The 23,290-nt window shown below is 42.1% G+C and overlaps 1 protein-coding gene across 2 annotated transcripts in view; it reads right to left on the bottom strand.

The window, feature by feature from the left end:
* frmd4a (FERM domain containing 4A) overlaps positions 1–23,290 on the bottom strand; it is a 521,753-nt gene that overhangs the window by 483,906 nt on the left and 14,557 nt on the right. The window contains exons 3-4 of one of the 2 annotated variants that reach the window (XM_068005053.1): positions 20,135–20,253; positions 18,265–18,353 (exon numbers count right to left, since the gene is read on the bottom strand). The gene's annotated coding sequence lies outside the window, so the exon portion shown is untranslated. The remainder of the gene's footprint in view (positions 1–18,264; positions 18,354–20,134; positions 20,254–23,290) is intronic. The other variant, XM_068005054.1, reaches the window with a different exon arrangement.

Below are 23,290 nucleotides of genomic sequence, written 5' to 3'. Positions count from 1 at the left end.
TCCACGAGGGTCACAGCCCTACTATCAGGTTTCCTCATGCGCCTGATAGTCAGCTGATGATAAATGAAAGGTGGGAGGCCGGGCATACCCCTTCATTACTATTGTAAGCTGGGCCTGTAGCCTACTCCAGGTGTAGGCCCAGTGATGTGTTTCTTGGGGGCCCCAGGAAAGCCTGGGCAGTGCAACAAGGGTAGACACCTTACATACTGGATCTCTACCCCTTTTTTATCTCTTTGCTGGGGTTGGATGTTCCCCATGTGCTGCGATGAAAAAACTCAACCAGATGATGTCTTGTCCCGGTCTTGATGGGCTCAGAAGAACCAAAGAATTGTGACCATGTTGCCCGAGCTATACCTCCTAAACCTCTTGTACCCTTTGAAGCTCAAAGCTGGGATGCAGGAAATTAAAAAGTGTCTTCCACAGTTGAATAAAGCTGATCAAAGCCAAGTGATGGTTTCCTAAACTCCAAATGGATGCTAAACCCAAACCCATTTGCAGGTACTACCAAGTCATTTACTTTAATTAAATGTCTTCAGGACAAAGCAAGCAGTTTGTGTTAAGTGGTTTCTGTTTGTTTTGCAATCAAAACATATCTTCGTATTAATAATGCCCTGCCTGCCAAATGAGTACGGCCACATGCATCATTGGCTATCTGCCTGTTACAGTAAATAAAATTTAGCCACCTGCCACATCCCACTTTATGATTTGAAATGTAACACATGCCCCTGTCATAACTACTTCAACAGAATCAGCACTATAACAATATAGAATTACACAGAATTTATAGCACCGAAACAGGCTTTCGGCTCAATTGGTCTAAGACGGTGTTTATGCTCCACATGAGCCTCCTCCCACCCTACTTCATCTAAGCCTTTCAGCATATCAGCATTTATTAGTGACTATCTTATATTTACGTCACCTAGTTTTGGACTCCCCCACAAGTGGAAACATCTTCTCTACATCCATCCTGTCGAACCCCGCTATAATTTTGAAGACCTCTATTAGGTCACCCCTCAGCCTTCTCTTTTCTCGAGAAAATAGCCGCAGACGGTTTAGTTTTTCCTGATAGTTATAACCTCTTAGTTCTGGTATCATCCTTGTAAATCTTTTTTGAACCTTCTCCAGTGCCTCTATATCCTTCTTGGAATATGGAGACCAGAACTGTGCATAGTACTCTAAGTGTGGTCTCATCAAGGTTCTATACAAGTTTAACATAACCTCTGTGCTTTTCAATTCTATTCCTCCAGAAATGAACGCCAGTGCTTTGTTTGCATGTTTTATAGCCTTGTTAACCTGCGTTGCAACTTTTAATGATTTGTGAATCTGTACCCCTAGATCTCTTTACTTCTCTACCCCATTTAGACTCTTATTTCCTGAGGAGTATGTGGGTTCCTTATTCCTTCTAGCTCATCATATGAGAAAATTACATGTTTTTTTGTGCAGGTATTTCTCTGTTCCAAAATACTTTTGTTCCACATTTAGGAAACATTATTCACCAGCAGTGCACAATTGGGAAACTTGACTTTAACATGTTCTTAAGTAGACTTACTTTTAATCGCCCAGGAACCTGTTGATAATTTGACTGTAACCCTGAACACCCACATCACATGAGCCTGACCACCATAGTGAGACTTCGAGATTGCTTTCCCATCCTTTCCCTGGTTAACTGCCTGAGCTGGTGTTAGTAACTCCCAATGCCATTCCTTCCCTGCCAGAGTGACTCCAGAAGTTGTGACCTAATCAGCATTAACAAGCATTAAAGTCTTGATAATGGCTAATTTTAAAAAAGCATCTTTGAGAATCACTCTGGGACTGAAAGAATGGCATTGGGAGTTATTAACTTTTTTAAAAAAAAACTTCAGTGTTAAATTCACGGAGAGCTTTTTCCCCACTGGTAGAAATCTTACAACTGTGCTAAATACACATAAATCTGTTTGATACTGCTTAACTCTAGGAATAACTCCTGTTTTAACAAGTTACTCTGTTATTGCTACAATTGGCACTGAGAGGAACTACTGCCCATTGCTGTACATTTGCAGCATTTCAATTTCAAGTTTCAACCTTTTGGAAAGATTTTAGAACCAATGCGATTCTTGATTTTTCTTCTATTTGTATTCAATCCTCAACACTCTTTTACAGCAGCAGTACTGGAAACCAAGAAATCATGCATTTATTCTACAGTGGCATCTGTGATCTTTACAGCACCTAGCAAAATCTCTAAATCACACCAGTGAAGTCACCTCCCCAAACTCGGTCATATAAACCTGTACGAAGAAGCAGCCCAAGTAGAGGTTGTTGTATCACCAATATTTTAGCAATTTCATTTTATTTTCTGTGAAAGCACTTTTGATTTCCTTTCATCAAAAAATTCAAATAGTATTATGCATATGCAGACTTCATTAACATCACCGCTATTATTAAACCCTTGGTAAATACTGAATGAGGCTGATTGAAGAGCTTGAGTTTATGTGTGGGGAGTGCGCTCACAGTCACGCACAGCTGGAGAATCACAGGTGGACATCATCACAGTGTATCATTATGTGTGACTGACAGGCAGCTTCAGATCTAATTTACACAGATGGTGAGAGTTTTTCATTTTCAACGATTGAAACCATAACTCATTATAGATTCAAGACAAGACAGATTTGATTCACAATTCTTTTTCTTTTTAAAGAGATGCCACAATTTTTTTTTTTTAAGAACGACTGATATACAACAGGAAAATAGTGAGTGAAGTATCCCACAATGCGCATGTTTAAAAATATTGTAACTGTACTGGATTCACCTAGTTGTACAATGTCCACTCTTTGCCAACCTGACTTGAACAATGGTATTTGCTGTTTGGAGCTCAGATGTCCCTTGTACCTGTGCTGTGCAGCAGAGGCTTCGTTAAACATAGTCTCATTCACTACACCACTGGCTCATCCACCTGATTAGATAACTAATGTGATTCAAGTAGTTCATCATCCTGCAGATTACAAGAGCATTTCTGATAAGTCCCGCCATCTTAAGTTTTTTTAAGCTCCACCAAAAAATTTTCATAACCTCTCACATTTCAACAAGCACGCATACTGATACTAATGTCTAAATGTACTTGAATTGTCTTTAATTCACGTTCCTTCACTTCTATTTCTCTGTCCCTCTCTTCTCCAGTTCTGCTTTTTATCTTACTCTCTTCCACTCCTGCTTTTCTCACTCTCCTCCCTTCACTGTTTCTCTCAGGTCACTGGCTTTCACAATTCTGGACTCTCCTGCACACAAATCCGTGTAGTTGCCCCTTTATACTGATATCCATGGTGAGAGTGGAAAGGATTTAGAATTGAACATATCTGACCAGAATAACTAAGAGAATCAATACAACTCTGGGGTGACCCACAATCCTGCACCAAAAGCTCTAAAGGGAGGAAGGCACAGTCCCAGCTAGTTACTGCTGTTAACAACTGCCAGGGTGACCCACAATCTGGTGAGCTCCAGAGGTCTTTGTGCTTGCTTCCCTTTAGCAAGCAAGATTGGAGAAATTCACCATCATGGCAGGGCAGACAGTGGTTACTCTGATTACAATTATTTTATGGATGGCCTATTGAGATTCCTGCTGATTTTGAATAATTGAGGTTGGCATCATTCACCCATGCCCCACATTTTGAGCACCAGTGGACTGCTTCTTCCAGTGAACACTAAACTATTACCAAGTGCTAACTCTTACACAGTTTGTGATTTTCCTCACCATCAGTCAAAACTATGCTCTCAATACCAGGAACTGTACTTAAACTTGAAAGAAAACACTCCCACCAGAGTAATAAATTGACCTTATTTTGTTTTTTTTTCAAAAAACAGTGGTCACTTTGTTTTTCTTTTTATTCGTTCATGGGATGTGAGCGTCGCTGGCAAGACCAGCATTTATTGCCCATCCCTAATTGCCCTTGAGAAGGTGGTGGTGAGCCGCCTTCTGAAACCGCTGCAGTCCGTGTGGTGACGGTTCTCCCACAGTGCTGTTAGGTAAGGAATTCCGGGATTTTGACCCAGCGACGATGAAGGAACGGCGATATATTTCCAAGTCGGGATGGTGTGTGACTTGAAGGGGAACGTGCAGGTGGTGTTGTTCCCATGTGCCTGCTGCCCTTGTCCTTCTACGTGGTAGAGGTTGCGGGTGCTGTCGAAGAAGCCTTGGCGAGTTGCTGCAGCGCATCCTGTGGATGGTACACACTGCAGCCACGGTACGCCGGAGGTGGAGGGAGTGAATGTTTAGGTTGGTGAATGGGGTGCCAATCAAGCGGCTGCTTTGTCCTGGATGGTGTTGAGCTTCTTTAGTCTTCTTGTGTCATCCAGGCAAGTGAAGAGTATTCCATCGCACTCCTGACTTGTGCCACGTAGATGGTGGAAAGGCTTTGGGGAGTCAGGAGGTGAATCACTCGTCGCAGAATATCCAGCCTTTGACCTGCTCTTGTAGCCACAGTATTTATGTGGCTGGTCCAGTTAAGTTTCTGGTCAATAGCGACCCCCAGGATGTTGATGGTTGGGGATACGGTGATGGTAACGCCGTTGAATGTCAAGGGGTGGTTAGACTCTCTCTTGTTGGAGATGGTCATTGCCTGGCACTTGTCTGGCGCGAATGCTACTTGCCACTTATCAGCCCAAGCCTGGATGTCGTCCAGGTCTTGCTGCATGCGGGCACCGACTGCTTCATTATCTGAGGGGTTGCGAATAGAACTGAACACTGTGCAATCATCAGTGAACATCCCCATTTCTGACCTTATGATGGAGGGAAGGTCATTGACGAAGCAGAAGATGGTTGGGCCAAGGACACTGCCCTGAGGAACTCCTGCAGCAATGTCCTGGGGCTGAGATGATTGGCCTCCAACAACCACTACCATCTTCCTTTGTGCTATGTATGACTCCAGCCACTGGAGAGTTTTCCCCCTGATTCCCATTGACTTCAATTTTACTCGGGCTCCTTGGTGCCACACTCGGTCAAATGCTGCCTTGATGTGAAGGGCAGTCACTCTCACCTCACCTTTGGAATTCAGCTCTTTTGTTATCAATTTGTGAAATAATGTTTAGGAGGATGAAAAAGTATCTGGACTCTGGAGTGGAGGCACAGAGTCCCAGATGAATTTTAACACACTTGCTAGTAATTGCTGTACAAAGCACCATGTACAGAAAAGCATGAAACCACTCGGAGTACTCCACTCTGAAGGTAATCAATAATGAGAAAGCTGGATATATGCATTAATCGGAAAATGAGAATGACAGCTAAAAGGAAAGTAATATACCTTTCCTTTTCATTTATTTTTTTTTATTTACACTGGATAACCTGTCACAAAGTAGTGCTTTATAAAAAGACAAAAGGACTGGAAAACAGAATAATCTGGGTAATAGTGCCTGCTGAAAGTGCTGTCAAGTGACAGAACACAAGATAGATAAAGGTCCACATCAAATAATGAACAAAAAAGACCCATACTGTACTAGTCGTGCTACCAAGCATTCCAAGAGATTACAGCCTGCCAACTGGCAGCGCATGCAACACATTCAACCAACTGGGGTGTGAACCTTTCAAGATAAAGAAACACATATACCCAATCTCACAGAACAAAAGCAGTTATGGGGATTTAAGGCTACTTATCCAATTAACGATGAAAAGGTCCCTTTCTAATCTCACACAGTGGACCATGTGCTCCTTTTCAACTTTATAATGTGCCTTTAGAAAGAAAGCACTGAAAGTTCCTGAGCTTGACAAAGTTATAAAACATAAAGAGTGATTTTGCGTTCCCGTGCTCCCAGTCGGGAGCCACACCCCCACAGCAAGCACAGTTCAGGGGATAGGGCTACAACACTGTACCCAATTCTCTGGCCTGTTGCTCCCTGCTGGAAGCACTGGGTCTCAGAGTCAGCCCATGAAGCAGAGGCAGGAATGACTGACCGATAATCCAGAAACCAGAGGATGACCCTTTTTTCTTTGTAATTATACAACATCTAAGCAGCAAACTTACATGACAGAATATCAATCTTACAGTCAGAAACGGGGGAAATTATAACAGGGAACAAAGAAATGGCAGAACAATTAAACACATACTTTGGTTCTGTCTTCACAAAGGAGGACACAAATAACCTCCCAAAAATGTTAGGGAACCAATGGTCTAGTGAGAGGGAGGAAGTGAAGGAAACCAGTATTAGTTAAAAAAAAGTGCTAGGGAAATTAATGGGGCGAAAGGCTGACAAATCCCCAGGGTCTGATAATCTACATCCCAGAGTACTAAAGGAAGTGGCCCTGGAAATAGTGGATGCATTGGTCATCATCTTCCAAAATTCTATAGACTCTGGAACGGTTCCTACAGATTGGAGGGTGGCAAATGTAACCCCACTATTTAAAAAAGGGAGAGAAACAACAGGGAATTACAGACCAGTTAACCTAGCATCAGTAGTGGGGAAAATGTTAGAATCTATTATAAAAGATGTGATAACAGAACGCTTGGAGGGCATTAACGGGATTGGACAAAGTCAGCTTGGGTTTATGAAAGGGAAATCATGCTTAACAAATCTACTGGAGTTTTTTGAGGATGTAACTAGTAGAATAGATAGGGGAGAACCAGTGGATGTGGTGTATTTGGATTTTCAGAAGGCTTTTGATAAGGTCCCACACAAGAGGTTAATGTGCAAAATTAAAGCACATGGGATTGGGTGGAATATACTGGCATGGATTGAGAATTGGTTGACAGACAGGAAACAGAGAGTAGGAATAAACGGGTCTTTTTCCGGGTAGCAGGCAGTGACTAGTGGGATACCGCAGGGATCAGTGCTCGGGCCCCAGCTATTCACAATATATATCAATGATTTGGATGAGGGAACTGAATGTAACATTTCCAAGTTTGCAGACGACACAAAGCCGGGGTGGAATGTGAGCTGTGAGGAGGATGCAAAGAGGCTCCAATGTGATTTAGACAAGTTGGGTGAGTGGGCAAGAATATAGCAGATGCAGTATAATGTGGATAAATGTGAGGTTATCCACCTTGGTCGTAAAAACAGAAAGGCAGATTATTATCTGAATGGTGATAGATTGGGAAAAGGGGAAGTGCAACGAGACCTGGGTGTCCTTGTACATCAGTCGCTGAAAGCGAGCATTCAGGTGCAGCAAGCAGTTAGGAAGGCGAATGGTATGTTGGCGTTCATTGCAAGAGGATGAGTACAGGAGCAGGGATGTCTTACTGCAGTTATACAGTGCCTTGGGGAGACCACATCTGGAGTATTGTGTGCAGTTTTGGTCTCCTTATCTGAGGAAGGATGTCCTTGCCATGGAGGGAGTGCAACAAAGGTTTACCAGAGTGATTCCTGGGATGGTAGGACTGATGTATGAGGAGAGATTGGGTCGACTAGGCCTATATTCACTAGAGTTTAGAAGAATGAGAGGTGATCTCATCGAAACATATAAAATTCTAACAGGACTAGACAGCCTAGATGCAGGGAGGATGTTCCCGATGGCTGGGGAGTCCAGAACCAGGAGTCACAGTCTCAGGATACGGGGTATGCCATTTAGAACCGAGATGAAGAGAAATTTCTTCCCTCAGAGGGTGGTGAACCTGTGGAATTCTCTACCACAGAAGGCAGTGGAGGTCAAGTCATTGGATGTATTCAAGAAGGAGATAGATATATTTCTTAATGCTAAAGGGATCAAGGGATATGGGGAAAAAGCGGGAACAGGGTACTGAGTTAGACGATCAGCCATGATCATTTGCATGGAGGAGCAGGCCCGAAGGGCCGAATGGCCTACTCTTGCTCCTATTTTCTATGTTTCTATATTTCTATGTTAATAGAATTAATGACCTCGCGACGTAGTCCTCGGGAGGTTAGTTAGCCTGTTACTAGCCATGATGTGGAGATGCCGGTGATGGACTGGGGTTGACAATTGTAAACAATTTTACAACACCAAGTTATAGTCCAGCAATTTTATTTTAAATTCACAAGCTTTCGGAGATTTTCTCCTTCCTCAGGCAAAACATTTGCCTGAGGAAGGAGAAAATCTCCGAAAGCTTGTGAATTTAAAATAAAATTGCTGGACTATAACTTGGTGTTGTAAAATTGTTTACAATTGTTACTAGCCATGCAGAGGGTTCTATGTCAAGTCTCTTCTTGATCCTGGGAATAGAGTTGCAGGGGTCGAAAGTGCTCAGCCATTCTGGTACACTTCTGCTGGAACTCCAGCGGCAGGGTGGTAGAAATCCCAGAATGTTGTCGGGACCTGGATACACTGGGTCCCGGCCTATATTGGGAATTCCCTCTACACCTTACAAGAGATGCAACCTTCACCGTCCCTTACAAGGACGGTGATGCCGTGGGGGGGGGTGGGGGGGGAGGAGATTCCATTAACCAGGGTTCAACATACAACTAGCGCATCAATGGGGCCATACTGAGGGGTCCAGACCATGGTCAGGGCCTGAACTCCCAAGCTGAAACTTACTCTTTTGAATAACAGGAGATGGGCTTCCAAAACTCCTTCTACCTCCAGCAGATACACAAACATAGATAGATGCGACAACATCTGTACCAGCCTTGGAATGAGATAAGCAGGCCCTTTCCACCTAAAGTGACAGCCTTGTCTCAATGGTAGCACTCTTGCCTCTGAGTTAGAAGACTGTGAGTTCAAACCCCACTCCTGAAATTTAAGCACATAATCTGGACTGACACTTCAGTGCAGTACTGAAGGAGTGCTGTGCTGTCAGTGGTGTCACCTTTCGGATGAGATATTAAAATGAGGTCCCATCTACTATTTCAGATGGACGCATAAGACCCCATGGCACTATTCAAAAGAGCAGGGGAGTTCTCTCGTCTCCTGGCCAATATTTATCCCTCGACCAACATCATTAAAAAAGATCATCTGGTCACTAATCTCATTGCTGTTAATGGAACTTTGCTGCATACAAATTACATTACAACAGTGACTACACTTAAAAAGTATTCCATTGGCTATGAAGTGCTTTGGGACGTCCTGAGGTCGTGCTAGGCGCTGTATAAATGCAGGTTCTTTCTTTTCCTTTACTTCTATACTATTGCATACATTCTCTGCCAGTGTCACCCTTGGAGGTACATGAGAATGGTGTGAAGATGAATCTCCTTCCAAATCTTCCTCCATTGCTCCTATGAGCCGTGCCAAACTCCACGTGGCTTCTCCCAGCAACAGCACGCCCGAGATCATGAGAAAGATCCAACTTCCACTCCATCACTTTTTGATAACGTTTCACACTGGTGAAACCAGCCATGCAACTCCAGTGAATAAAATATCTTTTAAATACACTATTTTTGTTATAGGGAATGTTGAACAGAATATAGAAAATGGAGGTGGAATATTGTGCATGTGTATCACTTTTTAAAATTGGCAGTTCAACCTTAACTTGAAATGATATACTCTGGACTAAATCTGAAATGAGGTAATTCAAGTCACAAATTTTCAGTTCACATCTACACTTAATATTAAGACATAAATTGCAAATTTCCAAATTGCCTAATGGAGCCAAGACATGAACCAGACAGTACATCCAATTGTATCGTGTATAAGCTGATTAGACGGCATGAAACAGCGATTTGTACATCATATAGTAGCATGAAACAACCACCTTGAGACAAAACTAACAGCCTTTCTCACCTCTTAGGAACTGAACCGCGGAGGAGCATTAACCTAATGAGATGTTCTTCAACTAAAAAGGAGTAAGTGGTGAGAAATTTCAAAAAAGTGCTGTGGAATAACAGAAGGAAACTGCAAGGGAAAACCATTATGTTAATGCCTAGTACAGTCCATACAGGGAGAATTATTAATTGACTGAAATATGTAGCTAACTATCAAGCTATCTTTGGGTAAATAAAAGAAGTAACAATTTTCAAGTAGTCTGTCTACCTCTGACATGGTAGGATGTTGAGTACTTGTTTTAAAAAACTGAAGGGAACTTTTGTTTTTTTTTACTATTATTCTACATTTTAATATATCTCTGTTTTCCCTTCTTCTCATCCAATCATGGCACGCACTATTCACGACTGAGAGAGTCGGCAACACGGGCTATTACTAGATTGATGGTATTGCTTTGTAACCAGCCATTATGGCCATCTTGCCTACATGTGCTGGCCAAAGTCAGATAAGGACTCACATGCCATTGATGCAATTCTATCTGCCAAACATCCAACCCAGTTCTGCCCTTACATAACTAGCGTAATCCCTGGCCCTCCCTAATCTATCCAGTTCAAATAATTGGTCTACATAAATACAATCTAGTCCCTAGTCCAATTCAGTAGATGTAATATATTTGGATTTTCAAAAGGCCTTCGATAAGGTACCACATAGTAGACTCATGACTAAGGTCAGAGCATGTGGAGTCAGGGAGCAGGTAGCAGAATGGATAGCAAGCTGGCTACAAAACAGAAAACAGTAGGGGTTAAGGATAGCTACTCAGACTGGCAAAAGGTGGGAAGTGGTGTTCCACAGGGATCAGTGTCGGGACCACTGTTGTTCACAATTTAACATTAACAATTTGGACTCAGGAATTGGAAACACAATTTCAAAATTTGCGGACGACACCAAATTGGGGGGTACAGTTAATACGAAGGAAGAATGTGACAAAATACAAGAAGACATTAATAAACTTGCAGAATGTGCATGTAATTGGCAAATTAATTTCAATACAGATAAAAGTAAAGTGGTGCATTTTGGTAGGAAGAATAAGGAGGCCACATATTGCTTGGATAGTAAGTATCTAAATGGAATAGAGGAGCAAAGGGGTCTAGGGGTACAGATACACAAATCACTAAAAGTAGCAATGCAGGTTAACAAGGCCATATAAAAAAACAAGCACTGGGATTCACTTCTGGAGGGATAGAATTAAAAAGCAGAGAAGTTATGATAAACTTGTAAAGAACCTTGGTTAGGCCACACTTGGAGTAGTGTGCACAGGTCTGGTCTCCATATTATAAAAAGGATATAGAGGCATTGGAGAAGGTGTAAAACAGAGTCACAAGGACGATACCAGAACTGGGAGGATATATTTATCAGGAAAGGCTGAACAGTGTGGGGCTCTTTTCTCTAGAAAAGACAAGGCTGAGGAATGACCTGATAAGAGGTCTTTAAGATAATGAAAGGGTTTGATAGGGCAGAGGTAGAGAAAAATTTTCCACTTGTGAGAGAGTCCAAAACTAGAACTCAAATATAAGATAGTCACTAATAAATCCAATAGGGAATTCAGGAGAAACGTCTTTACCCAACGAGTGGTAAGAATGTCGAATGCACTACCACAAAGTAGGCAGCATAGATGCATTTAAAAGGAACCTAGATAAGCACATGCAGGAGAAAGTGTATGCTGATAGGTTTGGATGAAGAGGGGTAGGAGGAAGCTCGTGTGGAGCATAAACGCCGACATAGACCAGTCGGGCCAAATGGCCTGGTTCTGGGCTACAGGTTCAATGTAACTCGATGCAAGTCTTTCTTTCTTTAAGTTACAAAAGACTCAGCAAACAGTATTACATGATGCTTCATGTGCATGTACTAACTTTATCTAAACTTAAGAGAGTAAGAGACATGAAGAGAGCAGAGAGAAAGAGGAAAGACTTACAGAAAGGAAGAGTTAGAAAAAGGAGATACAGCGACAAGGGAAAATATGTGAGAGGCATAGAGAGAGAAAGAGTAGAAGACAAACAAAAAACAGCAAGAGAAGACAAATGGGATTACAGAGCAAGATGGGAACAGAAGCAAACATTTCTTAATTTAGTTCATGAGCAATACCACGGGAGATCAACTAACTGACAATCAGGGTAATAATATTACCACGGTGTAATTCATTACTGTGCTTTTTTTATTCTAGTACGTCTTTCTGTTAAAAAAAATACACAGGTAAAGGAAACGGCTTATTCAAAACATCTTTGGATGCAGGCCTTTTTTTTAAAAAGCATTTTTTATGATTACAGCCAGTCCAATTACAGTAGCTACTGTTGTCCAGAGTCAGGTACAGCAGTGACAACATTGAATCTATCCCCTGTACCTTGCACTGTCAGATAAACGAGGCTAAGCTTCAGGTAGGCAGGGATGCACAGCTGCAGCTCCCTAAGCTGGTGCAATTCCAAGATAAAAATGTAACGCAGGAGGGGATTACCACATGTGGTCGTGATAAAAAAAAATGCTGCCTTCATTGTCAAGACTTAACTTCTTCCAATGTGATAATTTAGATAAGTAAAGGCAATACTGTTCAGCAAGCTGAAGCACCATTCTTTATCAATTTCAACCTGTGATTTCTGCTCACATCACTTAACCAGGATACCATGTTAATTTATCTCAAATACTGAGTACAATATAACTTCATTATTTACTTATCAACACTCAATAATATCTTTCAACATGTATTTTTAATATCACTAAGAGAACAATTTTCCAAGAAAATTCAAAATCAAAGCTGCTGATTATTTTCCAATTTGCAACTGATGAGATCACTTGACACAAAGCCTCCCGTGTAAACAGGAAAGAAACAAAAAACACAAGAAAACAGGTTCATAAATTGTCTCAACAAATCTTAGCACAGAGCTCTTTAAACAAACTTCCATAAACAGCACATCTAACATATCAGGGGCCGGGGTTGTTTGTGAGGTTTGTTGCCCTGAGAGAGGAGCCGGGGGAGTGGGACAGCATCTTGCGGCTGTGCAGTTCCCCTCCTCTCCCAGCCCGACGTGAACAGCGCCGGTTGGGGCTTGCAATGTAAAATCAGGGCATGCAATTCCCTGCATGCAGCGAGAATCCCCTCACTCTCTGTACCCTTGTTCCCCACTTGTCCACCAGTGGAAACAATCTTTCACTATTTACCCAGTGTAAAGTCCCCAGCTCCCACTCACCACCTTGCTGCTGCTCCCAACTCTGCAGAAAATACTGGGTCCTATGCCCACACAATTTCACATTCCTCTCTCCCCCTTGCCCACGCCCTAATCACCCTAACCTCCCTCTCTCCCCCCAAGCCCCCCATTCCCTATTCCTCGGAATCCCTTTCTTCCCCTCCCCATCCCCTTTTTCCTCTCTGCCCCTTCCTTGATCCCTTTCTATTCGCCCCCACCCCGAGTCCCATCTGTGCCCGGGGGATTTGTGTCCCATTCTGGTAGATCGGGCACAGCACACCACGGACCGGATGAAACTGTTCAGTGGGCCATACGTTTGACACCCCTGATTTAGAGGGTCCCTCACAGATTCCACCTGAAACTAAATTTGCCAGGTGCCAATCCTAGTTGAACCTCAAGGCTAAGCACTTCAGAACAGCAGAACACTTTTCATTAACGAAAAAGAGAAAAAAATTTTTTTAATGGAGTCTGACAGAAAACAGAAGCCCTAAGACTTGTCCTTTTATAAGTCAGCCAAGGTGAAGCAGGTGTTAAGTAAGTCATTTCAGAAAGAATGGAGAACTCCTGTAGTGAGCTAATTACTTGTGCTTCCTCTCGTAAACCATCCTGCCAGAGCTACGTGAAGCAGGTTCCAACTCAGAAAACATGCTGGGAAAATCCAATAAAGAATCAAGAAGACTTTACCATGCTGGGACTGGGTAGTGGGGGATGAAGGAGCAAATCCCAGTCCCATACCATTAGGCATATATAGTGGGATTGGTGGGGAACTTGTTATGACAGCTGTATCACAATTTTTTTTCCTGCAATATAATCAAGAAGAAAAATTTGGAGAGGAGAAAGATTTTGTGCAATATAATTGGTTATTTTCCGACCAAAGGAGAAAATAATCAATTAGAAAAACACACAAACTTAACCAATGAAGAAGCAAAAAATTGACACTTGTACTAAAGACACAGAGGGGGAAATTTCTATGTGTTCAATTGTGCCCCTGTTATGTCAACTGAAAAAGATTTGAACCTGCCAGTGGTCTGAAGAGGTAGCTTCACGAGGGCTTCCTGGGTCAGCTCATTTGATATCCAGTGGAGTAATCACTGGCATAAATCTCATATAAAATGGGTATAATTAATTGGAGTGCATGGAAACAAGAGTGCGACCTTTAAAAAGACAATTCTGCCTGCACACTTCAACATCAGGCTGGGGACCAACCAGGTAAGGAAGGACCACACTCACTTGACACTCAGATAATTTCACTGCATCTCTCATCAATCTTTTCAAGAATAAGTTTACAGCAACGACGTCTGAACCAAGCAGGAGAAGAACCACCCAGAACTTTTCGAATTCTAAGATCCTCCTGAAAAAAACTGAAGTCAGAAGGCACAGACTTCTGTCAATCAGGCTGGCTGCCGGGCGCAAAACCCGGAGAGGACGTTTATCATCAGAAATCAACATGCGATCGCGTCGGAATCGGTAAGTTTTGTTCATGCAGGTTTGCCACGCACATCTTCAACCTCCGCTGCCAATCCGCCACTATTGCAAAATTGACCCCCAAGGAGCCCTAGTAAAATTGAAGTCAATGGGAATCAGGGGGAAAACTCTCCAGTGGCTGGAGTCATACATAGCACAAAGGAAGACGGTAGCGGTTGTTGGAGACCAATCATCTCAGCTCCAGGACATTGCTGCAGGAGTTCCTCAGGGCAGTGTCTTAGGCCGAACCATCTTCAGCTGCTTCATCAATGACCTTCCCTCCATCATAAGGTCAGAAATGGGGATGTTCGCTGATGACTGCACAGTGTTCAGTTCCATTCACAACTCCTCAGATAATGAAGCAGTCAGTGCCCGCATGCAGCAAGACCTGGATAACATCCAGGCTTGGGCTGATAAGTGGCAAGTAACATTCGCCCAAGACAATTGCCAGGCATTGACCATCTCCAACGAGATAGTCCAACCACCACCCCCTTGACATTCAACGACATTACCATCGCCAAATCCCCCACAATCAACATCCTGGGGATCACCATTGACCAGAAACCTAACTGGACCAGTCACATAAATACTGTGGCTACAAGAGCAGGTCAGAGGCTAGGTATTCTGCAGCGAGTGACTCACGTCCTGACTCCCCAAAGTCTTTCCACCATCTACAAGGCACAAGTCAGGAGTGTGGTGGAATACTCTCCACTTGCTTGGATGAGTGAAGCTCCAACAACACTCAAGAAGCTCGACACCATCCAGGACAAAGCAGCCTGCTTGATTGGCACCCCATCCACCACCCTAAACATTCACTCCCTTCCACCGGCGCACTGTGGCTGCAGTGTGTACCATCCACAGGATGCACTGCAGCAACTCGCCAAGGCTTCTTCGACAGCACCTCCCAAACCCGCGACCTCTACCACCTAGAAGGACAAGGGCAGCAGGCACATGGGAACAACACCACCTGCACATTCCCCTCCAAGACACACACCATCCCAACTTGGAAATATATCGCCGTTCCTTCATCATCGCTGGGTCAAAATCCTGGAACTCCCTTCCTAACAGCACTGTGGGAGAACCTTCACCACACGGTCTGCAGCGCTTCAAGAAGGCGGCTCACCACCATCTTCTCAAGGGCAATTAGGGATGGGCAATAAATGCTGGCATTGCCAGCGACACCCACATCCCATGAACAAATTTTTTAAAAATGTAAATCTAAGTGGTTATTGTTTATTTATTTCCAGATATATTCTAACCTAGTTCATGGTTCATTCATTTATCTCCTACATCCCATCTTCAGAATTTTGTGCTTCATTACTACCAAATTTTTTAAAAACTGGATCAACATTCCCCTTTAGAAAATAAGAAAATCAATCGTAAATGGAGATTTTCACCATTAAATAAAATCAGTGTCATTAACTGAAAAATCTTTTTTTTAAATTTAATTACTCAATTAGTTTTGTCAATATCACGTGAAGAGCTGGCCCGGAAATTCTACTTGGCCTGGACAATTTTAACACCAAAAATAACCAGAGTCCTACTCCCTGGATTTACCTCCTGAAACCCCACTGCCTTTCTGCCTCTCTCGCCGCATTTAAAAGTCTTCTCAATGTTTACCTCTTCGATCTCTCCTTTTGGTCACCTCTCCTAACTCATCTATAATGGCTCGTTGTCCATTGCTTTCTGCCTCTGTGAAGCACCCTGAGATTTTTCCTAAAGGTGCTATTTATATGTTTGTTCTTGTTATTAATTGATATCACTGATTAATCACTATGGCATTGAAAATTGCATTGCAATATGAGCATATAAATTCTCAATATATTTTTATGACATTCATCCATCTGCTGTTTTAATGGAGGCATTATCCATCCGCTTCAAATGGGTTAACATCTCTGGTAAAACAGCATAGAGGAATGTCAGATCAATTTATTAAGTGTTTATATGCTAATACTGCAAACAGTAGTATCTAAGCTAATATCTTTACTGATGTTAATTCAGTTTGGCTCATTAATATATTAACATTTACTATTTAAATACACAGAAATGACAGAAGTATGTTAAAAAAAATTATTCTTTTTTTAAAAAATAGATTTTGTTGTGTTCATCAAGACAAGGGATGTACGTGCTGGGGAAACAAACACATTTCCATCCTCCAGACTTAGTATAGCACAGTCGAGGTGTACAGACTAGCTCCCTCAAACTTTCCAACCTGAGGAAAAATTTTTTTTTTTAAGGGTGAAGACTCAGCCAAATGCTGAAGGTGCGAGTTGTGGGCAAATTGGCTGTGGTTTCAGCTATCCAGAAGCTTTGGGTAGTCGCAAATCTTTTGTTTACTGTTTTATACAAAATATACCAAATAATGAGATTTAAACAAAAATCTGGTGATTGTTCAGAAATAAGGCATCACCCTCAAATTGAGGCCGAGTTTGCCCACAACCATGACTACACATCAAAAGTAATTAAATGGTGCTACGGTGCTTTGCAAATTCCTAAGAAGTGAAAGGCACGATAAAAATGCAAGTTTGTTCGTTCTTTCTGACTTGGAAAATGCCCGCTATACTCTGTCTCAACACAGTGCTGAAACCTACACCTTGTGCTCCAGTCATGCTTCACTTTTGACACTGGTGCATTGCACCAAACATACAGTGTAATGCTGCTGGTTTCTCAGTAATGGGTGATGGCCAGGCACTGCGAACAAGTTGGCTGCCAGTTAACTATAACCAAGGGAGAGAGAGCTTTTAAATATTAAAGTTGAATCTTAAATGCATGTAGTGTAGCAAGCTGACTTTAAATGCCCGATGGTAGAAAAAAAGTTGCCTAATCCATCAGTTCCTTTTTAACATTGAAATTTCCCAGTATTCAGAGGCTGGTGAGCTGAGCACTTGTGCCTCTGTTCAAGTGAGCACATTCTGAACTCTGACTTTCTCAGTTCAAGAGGAAAACAAAAAGGCTGCTCACGTAATCCTAAGAAACGCAGACTTTGCACCGCTTGGTGAACCATTACTGGGATACTGAAAGAGGACCTCTTACTGCATAGAATCATACAGCACAGAAGGAGGTCATTCGGCCCACCGTGCCTGTGCCTGCTCTTTGAAAGAGTTATCCAATTAGTCCCACTCCCTTGCAATTGTTTCCCTTCACTACTTATGCAATTCCCTTTTGAAAGTTACTATTGAATCTGCGTCCACCACCCATTCAGGCAGTGCATTTCAGATCCTAACAACTTGCTGCGTATAAACCCATGAGAGTTTTTCCAGTAGCCACACTAATCACCGTTGTGGCCTTGCTAACTGAGAAGTTCCATTTTAATACAAGTTTGTGCCAAATCGTAGGTAGTGTAGTGCTGTGAGCCACAAACTTGGGAGACTGCAAGTAATTATATCGCCTAACCAACTCACTCTTTGAAAAAAAAACTCTTTACGTAACTACAGAAGTGAATCAGTTATAAAATAAAATTAATAAAACATCATTTTTGGAACCTTCACTTGCCTGCCGTCTGTCCCTATGTCTGTGATCTCCTCTCAGTTCCAGAATTGTTTTTGTCAATACTCAATATATATATAATATATACACTCAAATATTCTAGCATCTCACCTCACATCATTTCTCACCTAATAAATGCAAACTGTTTCTCATTCAGTGCAACCCCATTTATGGAAAAGCCTGCATATAGGATACCATACTACAAGGAGCCTTTAGATGTCTGTGTTTGACCCTACACATACTACATTTAGGAAAAGTATTTAAACATACTCAGAAACACTGTGCTCAAGTTTCAGAGAAATCACAAAAGAAAACCAGGCTTCAGCCAGAGCTTATCCAGTGCAGAGCCTGCCAGAGATCATCAATGTACCAGCTTGTTAAATATTTGTAGCAGTTTACAATAATACTAATGAAAATTAATGGCCCACTTTGACAACAACCTAGTCACCATTTACTCTGGCTACTTACAATTACAAAGTCTTGTAAATGCTTTCCTGGCTGCTTGCTGGCATTCTTATCTGGATCTTCTTCCACAAAAGGTCATCTCTGGAACAAATCTGAAAGCAGATAAGAAATCAGTGTCGCAATTTAGTTCCTACTGTACCTGTTGTGTCTAATAGAGCATTCCCTAAATATATTACCACAAAGATCAGTACAGTTAAGGGAGGCTATTCATCCCAGTTAGCACATGCTTGTATAGAAACCTAAAGTCCCTGAATAATCTCTAATAATATATATTTTTAAAACATACAAAAAGCAAGATTTGTTAAACATTGCTTGCTGGTGCTGAGCAAAAAGGTCCCAGGTTTAAACCTTTGGTCTGTGCTGAGTGAACTGGGTGCCAAACTTGGGCCTCAGCATCATGAGGTTATGGGGAGGAGAAAACCAACCAGAGTTACTGCTCCAGATCACTATACATTGTGTGCTGCTTGAACTGCATGCATGTGAATGTGAGGTGTTGGCAGAAATGGGTTCAGGTGAGATACCCTCCATAAACAGCCTAATGACACTCAATGTCTTAGCTCACACATGAAAAATAGCTACCCAGGTGAGACTCTGCGGGCTCCCATGGACCTGTATCTCGGCACACATCACCATCCTCAGGAGAGGAAACAGGAGAACATTTTTAGAAAAAGCAACCTTGTAGAAGTATGCACAGCAGCTGTTTGATTTAATTGGAATCCTGAGACTAGGTTTTGCCAAGGGAGAGGAGTAGCAGGTTTAAGTATTAGAAGCACTGGCATTTTCCAGTCAGCTTTATTGAAAACGTTCAAATACTATAATGTCTGGCAGGGGCAGTTAAGTGAATCAGTGCCAGATGTAGCAAAGTGCTGCATCAAGGAACGGTAGGATGGTTTCCCACATAGCAAAGTTCAAATGATCAGCTCAGCAGTCAGGAAGCAGAGGAGAATAATTTAAAAGAGCATACAGATGTTAATTTCAACAGGCCTAGCACTGGGGGCTGATTTATCTAGAAAGATATCAGCCTCTTTATTTGGGGGGGGTGGGGGGTGGGTCCAGGCCAGGACACAGGCCTACACCCCTAGGCATGGCCCATTTATACCGCTGACAAGGCTAATGTGATTTGTGTCTCCCAGCATCCCAGATGCCCAGCATAACCCAGGCAGGATCCAAGGAAACTCTCGGCCTGGGAATTCCCTTCTCCAACTACACCCCCCTCCATTAGGTCCCACCCGAAAAACTCTCTTCTCCCCCCCACCCCCACCCCACAAACAATAGCCCCCCTCCCAGAAATTCATTGACTAGGCCAGGACCCAGCTTATCTTGGTCCCATCCTAATTCCCAGGCCTTCTGCCACATTTGCAGGTGCACCAGAAAGACCTGTGGAAATTCAGGGCCATTATTATACAGAATAATGAACTATAGAGTTTGCAAGTGCAGTAATATCAGTAAAACTACTACAGCTTCAATCTTATGGTGTAAACTCTAGCCTGAGATGTGTTACTGTCCTGTGTTACACCACAATTTCATTATCCCATGCTTAATAATATTTAGTAGCAATATAGATACAAATATTTCTAAATGTTGCTATGCTATTTCTTCCAGTCGTGGAACTGTTAGCTACATCTTTAATAGGCAAAGCTACTGTAATCACTCGTGGGTATATGAAGCAAAAACTAATGTTAATGTTTATCGTAAGAGTACAAAGATAACAAATAATGGTTGATTCTATAGCCCTGTCACCCATAGAGTTTTGTCTCTCTCTCACACACACACACACACACAAACACACACACTCTCAGAGAGTACACTGGAGTAAGTTACGGGCTTCCATTCATTCACCTATTTTTAATATATAAAATAAAATGAAATGTACCTTTTTTGGCTGTGTTTGAATTCCTGTTTTAATACACAAACGTAAATCAATCACATTTAAGGGTAACTCGTGATGAATACACGAGGCAATTTCTTGACAGATGACAGATTATACAATGCCTGTTTATGAAAATGTTAAGAAAAATAAATTACTCTTCATTGTTTCCAATGTGTGTGATACTTTGTTAATGCAGCATTATTCTACATTAAAAGACACATTTAAAAAATGCTAGAATACATCCAAAGCTTCAGGTTTACCAAAACTACTCTAGATGATAATTTGAACGCATATATTAATACCGGAATGGGATGGAATCCAAAACTACCAGTAGGTTCTCACAGAATGTTACTGGACTTATAGGGCCAAGATGATCATATTATAACTTTTTAAATCAGACTACTTTGCAAATATTTTGAGCAGCTAAAAACAGGCTTTAAAGTACCTTTGAGTAAAAAAGTTACAAAACTCGTGCAACATAAGAATGATCTATGGAACTTTCTGGAAGGGACCACAGGGAGAGGTTAGATTAGACAGAGTGACAGACTAGGTACATTAACGGAATGTTTGATAGTCACGCTGTCTAATCTAATCTATCCTTGTAAAGGGGCTAGAGGTTTATTTTTCGCAGACGTTGGCAACAAGAGGTCCAAAATGAGAAGCAAAGCATCTTTAAGTGGGGTAAAATGAACTAGCACAATAATGTGGGTCCAGGGGCTTTAAATAACACAGGAGCAGGAGACCACATGTGGCACTGCCTATCTACAGTGTGATGATTTATATGCCTTACAGAGCAGTTCTAAATTACTCCTTTTAAACACTGCATAGAGATATAAATAGCTGTTTTCCCCACTTTAGCTGACACTGAATATTTCTGTTTAAACTGTAAGTACCAATGATACTTTGCAAAGAGACTGATAATGTGAGGGAGCTAAATTATCGGCGGAGAAGGGGCTGGATCTTCCTAATCGCAAGAATACTCGGTCTGACTTACCACCAACAGGTTAAAAATTGTGGCAATAAATCCATGCTTTTGCATTTTCCAACAGTTTGCATTTCTACATCAGCATCTAAACTCAGTGCTTAGGAATTTGACAGCAAATCTTTGAAAAACCAAACAGTAATTAAGGGGCAAAATGCTACTAATACTATCCAATTATTATTTTCCAACCTAAAACCCAGCAAGGACTAGGTCAAAGTACTGCCAGACCACTGCAAAAGTATTCAAGACAAATCTCTAATGCAACAGAAACTGGAAGTACCACTGTTGTTAGAGGTTAGAAAATACTTCATTCTGACAAATAAAGCCGAAGTTACTGGGGGATGACTACAAGAACACGAACATTTCACCATCATATCTGCTATTGCTTGGTTGCCTTAAGGTGATAGCAACCAACTACTGTAGTATTTGCTGCATTAACAATTCATTCGGATGTTACCGGGGATGAAAGATTACAGATATGAGGAGAAACTTGAGAAGTTATAGTTTTTTTCACTGGTACTGAGAAGGGTGAGAAATGACCTGATAGAAATGTTCAAGATTACGAAGAATTATGATAGGCTAAGTGGTGATAAATTGTTTCCACTGGATGGGGAGATGGTAACAAGCGAGCAAAAAGTTGAGATAATCACAAAAAGTATTAAAGAGAGGTTAGGAAAAGAAATCCTTTTCACAGAGAGCAGTTAGAATATGGAATTCTCTGCCACAAATTATTTTGAAAGGAGATTAGATAGTTGCTTGAAAAAGAGCATTAAAAAGGTATGGTGAGCAAGCAAGAGCATGTCATTAAACCAGCTGGCTAATGTAAAGAAAAACATCGGTTCAGGCTTGATGGGCTAAATGCTCTATTTTTTTCCGGATGTGGTCGACACTGGCAAGGCTGCATTTATTGTCCATCCCTAGATGCCCTGTGGGCATTCAGATTCAACCACATGGTGTAGAACAAGTAGAGATGGCACATTCTCTTACCTGAAGGACAGTAATGAACTAGTTGGATTTTAAAAACAATCCAGCAGCTTTCATGGTCATGTTTTCTGGTGCCAACCCACAAATTACCAGATTTATTGAATTCAATTGCACAATTTGCCACAGCAGGATTTGAATACACAACTTCTGTCCTGTGCCGTCACCATTAGTATACCACTTCTGTGCTGATTACTCAGGCAGCAAGAAATGAGTACGAGGAAGTCAAAGAAAAAGAGGTAGAAATTGGTATGTATTGTACCCGATCTGCGAAGGCCTTGGTCCCACTGCTAATTGCGTGGGGCCTTTTTTTTTTTAGGTGTCCCGGGCAGATATCTAGAACAGGCATTAGAGAGTCGTAAATATGGAAATTAGGGGCCTAACGCCTGGCGGACACCATTAGGAAATTTGTCAGCGACAAGCAAGCCCCGCTCAGGATTCTTCAGCAGTCCCGGCGACCACCAATAGTAAGTTTTTTAAAAATTCTTTAAAAAAACATTCCTGTGGAGCCAGGGGGAGCAGGAGTCGCAATCAGGCCCCACCCCAAAAGACCATTCCAATCGCCACCCCCCGGACTTACCCGAGAGCCGTTGCTGGCGAGGTAGGTGACCCGTCACTGATTTTTTCCACTTGGGTGAGCTGCCTGTGAAAGTGCGACCAGCGCTGGCAGCTCACGCTGAGTATGCAGATGAGGCCAAAGGAACGATTTTTTTTTCTTCATTCGTTCAAGGGATGTGGGCATCGCTGGCGAGGGCAGCATTTATTGCCCATCCCTAATTGCCCTAGAGAAGGTGGTGGTGAGCCGCCTTCTTTAACTGCTGCAGTCCGTGTGGTGGAGGTTTCCATCAACCCTCTGGCCTCTCAGTTTGGGTGTGTGCTGGTCGCACGGTGCCGAGTCTGTGCCCAAAAACGGGCCCAGATCAAAATTTCCTCAAGTTGCAAGTGTGCTGGACTCCAACTAAAATCTAGAATGCAGCAAGCAAGGAGGCATTTTTCTTCAAATGTAAGACTGTCATCTAATATGAAGAAAGTACAAATGGGCAAAGAATCCGACAAATTAAATAGTAAAACAATATAATTCTTATTTACATAAATTGAAAGAAAATGGAACAGTGCCTGTAGTTTAACTTGTTTACTGGCTCCAGGACTAGTCGTGCCTCTAGCCAAACTGAGTTTCAGTACAGCTACAACACTGG

This window comes from Heptranchias perlo, chromosome 24 (assembly GCF_035084215.1).
Source record: "Heptranchias perlo isolate sHepPer1 chromosome 24, sHepPer1.hap1, whole genome shotgun sequence".
NCBI classification, from domain to species: Eukaryota; Metazoa; Chordata; class Chondrichthyes; order Hexanchiformes; family Hexanchidae; genus Heptranchias; species Heptranchias perlo.
Note: the sequence above shows the minus strand (reverse complement) of the source record. Positions and strands in the feature narration are given on the sequence as shown.